A 4736-nucleotide genomic window follows, 5' to 3' on the forward strand; every position below is an offset into this window, starting at 1 on the left:
CATTTTGCTCGGCCAATAAGAACTGAATTAGTGGACATTTGTATTTCTGCATTTGCTTTACTGAAAGCCTCAAATAAAAACCTGTTTTGAACAGAAATGAGGCATTGGTGAAAATAAAGCAGTCAGGATATTAAACAGTGGAGAAAGTCTCGTACACTCTGTAAAACAATGAACAATAGTTTCTCTCTCTGGACAAAATGGACACGTCTCACTGATATTAGGGCTCATTTGTGTTCACAGCTACAGCAGCATGTAATATTCTCCACTGCAAGTGTCCTCCTCTTCTCATCAATGCTGTTTATTGATCATTCTCCATTCTGCTTTCATGACTTCTTCTACTGCCAGTGTGTTTCTCCATACCGTGTCAGTTCTGTCTTTTAAAATGTGCTCGTTATTTATTTCCACAATATCTCTGTCAAATATTTCACCTTCGGCTGAACTAACATCAGCACTTTCATTAAAACACAGCGATGGACTATTATCCCCAACATCTCCAACAACAGCTTCAATTCTGATATCAGGGAAAACTCCTCGTCATCTGGGATAAAAAGATCCCAACTAGAACTCTCCAGCAGTGTTTTTCATTTAACATCACACTCAGTTTATCTCAGAGTTCCTGTGCAAACCTTACTGATCCTATTCCCATACATTTAGCAAGATTCACTCGGTCCACTGCCTGCTTTGTCAACAATGTCTCTCAATTGTGACATTGTTTTGGATACTAATATGTCCATCAATCCTGGAGTATCATCTCCTGACAAAAACCATTGGCTCTTCAAGACTCTTGGGCCCAAACAATAGTCTCTGGATGACCTGCAGTCTATACGCTGCTCCTCTACTCACAAGATCAACCAAGCCTTGACCTCCTTCATCTCTTGGTGAGAAAAGAACACTTTGAGGGATTCAATGTAGGTTGTCCCAGAACAAATTGACCATCTCTCTTTGAAGATTCTGTAGTAAACCAATAGGGGGGTCTCCACACGCCAGCTTGTGCCATATAGAGGATCCACCAAGCTGTTAACTATAAGTGTGCGGCCTCTATACAATAACTGGGGAAGTAACCATTTCCATTGTTGTAGAAGTCTTTGTATTTTCTCAAGCGTGCCATTCCAGTTCTTCTGAACACAGTCATCTTCACCAGAGGTATTTCAAGCCTCCTTTCTTCCATGTCAAACCTCCAGGTAACTTGGGAGGGACACCGCTCCAGCTACCCACAAGCAGGGCTTCACTCTTTCCCCAGTTGACTTTAGCAGAGGAGATCTTCTGAAAATCACTTACAATAAAATCCAGTTTCTGAATATCTTCCACATTCGATATGAAACAACAACATCATCAGCATAAGCAGAAAGATGCAGAGAAACGTCACAATGAGGAACACACACACCCTTTATCTCAGAGCTTAGTTTATTCAGCACAGGTTGGATAGGCAGTGTGTACAACATCCCCGACACAGCACATCCCTGTCTAACTCCTCTCTGTACTGTAAAAGCAGCACTCAGACCACCGTCGACTTTTAATACACTTTGAATGTCTCTGTACAAAACATTGATCATATTTACAGAAGCTGGGCTCAAAGCAAACATTTCTAAAAGCTTTATTAAATATGTTGTATACGGTCAAACGCTTTCTCTTGCTCTAAAGAGATCAGTCCACAATTAATACCCAATTACTTCTAAAACATCTCTAACCAAATAAATATTGTCAAATATTGATCTATTCTCTATACAAAAATGTTGATCTTGGTTTATTACTTGACCTATTACCTTACTCAATCGTGTAGCTGATGCCTTTGACAGTATTTTATAATGGGTGCAGTAAAGTGATGCTGGTCTCCAGTTGCTTCTTCTTTGCAAGTCTCCTTTATTGGTAACACAGTAATTACAGCTCTTCTGCAGTTTAATGGGAGTAAACCTTTATTTAAACTGTCATAAAGAACCAAAAGAACATCATCACCTATCACAGACCACAAAGATTTACAGAAATCTACTGGGATTCATCAATAGCTGGAGTCTTTCCACTTCCCATACTCATTACCGCTGTGTGTAATTCATTCTGTGACATTGAGAGCTCAAGCATGGCATTAGAGTCTTCATCAGTGTTTGGGAGATCTTTAACTTCTATATGATCTGTATAATTCTGAATAAAAGTGAACAGCATGTTTACGTATGTCACTGGATTATAAAGTTCCTCTCCTGCATTATTGTTTAGTGAATGAATAATTCCACTTTGGCCAATTTTCTGTTCTAGACTAAAAAAGCTTAGAAGGAGCATCCATTTGTGTAATGTTTATTAAACCTGAATGAATGAATGCTCTTTGTGCTTTTACTCCTCAAAGATCAGCCAGCAAATCTCTGTTTGATTTCCGGGTTTCAGATTGATCACTGCTTGCAGCTGCTGTTGTGTTAAACAGGTCTGTTAGTTCATCCTCTAGTTTCTTCATGGATTCAGGAACTCCTTTAGTGACATTAAAAGTGTATTCTTGGCATAATTGTTTAATGTGAATCTTGCCACAATCCCACCATTGCTGCAGTGAAGAATAAAGATGTTTTTCTTCTTTAAAATTCCGGTAACGCTTTCTTTTACAACCCGCAAAGTACCGCGTAAGTACAGTGAAATTACAGTGTACTTTTCTGTACGTACTGTGTAAGTATAATGAACGTATGTGTAGGTATAAGGGAACAAACCGTAATGCTTGGGTAAAAAGGGGGTAACAACCAGATGTTCATCACGAAAATTACCGCGTAAGTACAGTGAAATAACGGTGTACTTTTCTGTACGTATAGTGTAAGTATAAATAACGTTTACACAGCAAATTCATTGGTGTTAAATTTCAAGTGTTGTGGTAATTCAGAGTAAAGTGTTAAAATTCTAGAGTTAGATAAAGGTAAAATAACCCTCTCGGCGTTAGAAGCTGATTTGCCTCCTTGTCACACAGAGTAAAGTATCTACCTTTGTAGAAAACCCTTGTATTTGAGAAACTAATCAGAGTGTCTGAAATCTCGCCACACCCTCATTCACCTGGCCCTTAAATTGGTTAATTAGTTTAGTCCACTAGACAGAGTGAATGACCACAAATAAGTGAATTCAGACACCTGCTGTTGAACACCTGCTGTTAACAAGCACAATCACTGAAGGAATAAGAAATTGAAGGAAGAAAAAAAAACTACAGACACAGCCTCACACCAAACCAACTGAATTAAAACAGAGGATTAAACAACTCCATTAAATAATAGTATAAGCAGCTTCACTGATTACAGTTTGACTTCATTTCTGTAAGAATATTTGACACTGAACAGAGGTTTATATTTTTTTATTAAAAATATTTCATTTGACCTCACCATCATAGAGATCAGAGGCTGCTTATTTGAGCTCTTGAAGCTTTACTTTTATATCCTAATGTTTCTCTGACTGTTATAGCTGTGTTTCTTAAACTCATCAGTTATAGTAAGAATGGTCAAGAGAAACTATACTGTTTGTGCTTAATTGTTATAGATTTAATTTCAGGTGTTTATTAAGTTGATTCATAAAAATATGCGAACATAATTGCATTAAATCTGCATGGGACAATACTACTGGCAGTTTGCTGCTCTTCATAGAAGATTAAACAAGCAATTAGGATGCAATTAATAATTAAAGTTTCATGCACTAAACATTCAAGCTCCAGCTTGCTTACATGAAACACAGACATCAAGAATCAGGATATGAACCTCAACCGTGGTTGCTAAAAAAAAAAAGCTGCATAGTTCATGCCGCAATGCATGCTGGGTGCCAGCATAGTACAAAGCTCCCAGCATGCATTGCAGCATGAATAAATTATGCAGCTTTATGTTCTTACAATCTCTTTCTTTTCCTTTATTTTGTGTTGTTTTTGGGAGGTGATATTTCAGTAGAGTGTTTTTTTACTTGATTTTTATTTTTTTGTTTGTCACCATCATTGAGATTCAAAGACTAATTGTTGATGTCTGGGTGTTTTTGAGTTCTGTCATAGATCACACATTCTCCTTGTAGACAGTGGTTTTAAACCTGTTATAAAGTCATTAATTATTGGAGCTTCAGTTGTTACATTTTTGTTTTCGAGAAAGTAACCAACTGCAGAAAACTGTGAGCTAACAGAGTTCAGATTCGATGTTTTGAAGTCTGTGTTTGAAATCACACATTGTGTCCTTGTTCACTATTTCATACATTAGTTCACTAATATAGTTCACCTGACAGTTTTAATGAACACTAATGAGTGAATTCAGACACTGATGAACACCTGCTGTTAATAATTACAATTACTGAAGAAAATAAACAAGAAACACAAACAGTGACTTGAGTTACAACATTAAATAAAATTAAGTAAAATAAAACAGCTTCAGTCTCAGCAGAGGATCATTAAACAACTCCACAAACAACAGCAGACACACACTTATTACTGACTGATTTGACTTCCATACTATTCTCATTGAGATCCAACAGAAATTAAGGTGTTTTTTGTGTCACCGTAATGGAGTGAGGGGCTGGTTTAGTTGGGCTCTTCACCCTTGAACTCATTTAAGAAGACTTTTCAACTGTTATAATACAGAGTTTACAAAATGTTTATACTACAGATGTTACTATTTCAATGTGTTCCTTATGCCGCCATTCATACCGCGGCGACGGCGGTACTTGATGCGCCAGCAGCTTTTGACCGCTGGGTGGCAGTTTAACCACAGATATTCAGCTTTGCCTTTTCACAACACTAAACAGACTTTTCT

Source organism: Danio rerio, chromosome 4, assembly GCF_052040795.2.
Source record: "Danio rerio strain M-AB ecotype USA chromosome 4, GRCz13ab, whole genome shotgun sequence".
Taxonomy (NCBI): domain Eukaryota; kingdom Metazoa; phylum Chordata; class Actinopteri; order Cypriniformes; family Danionidae; genus Danio; species Danio rerio.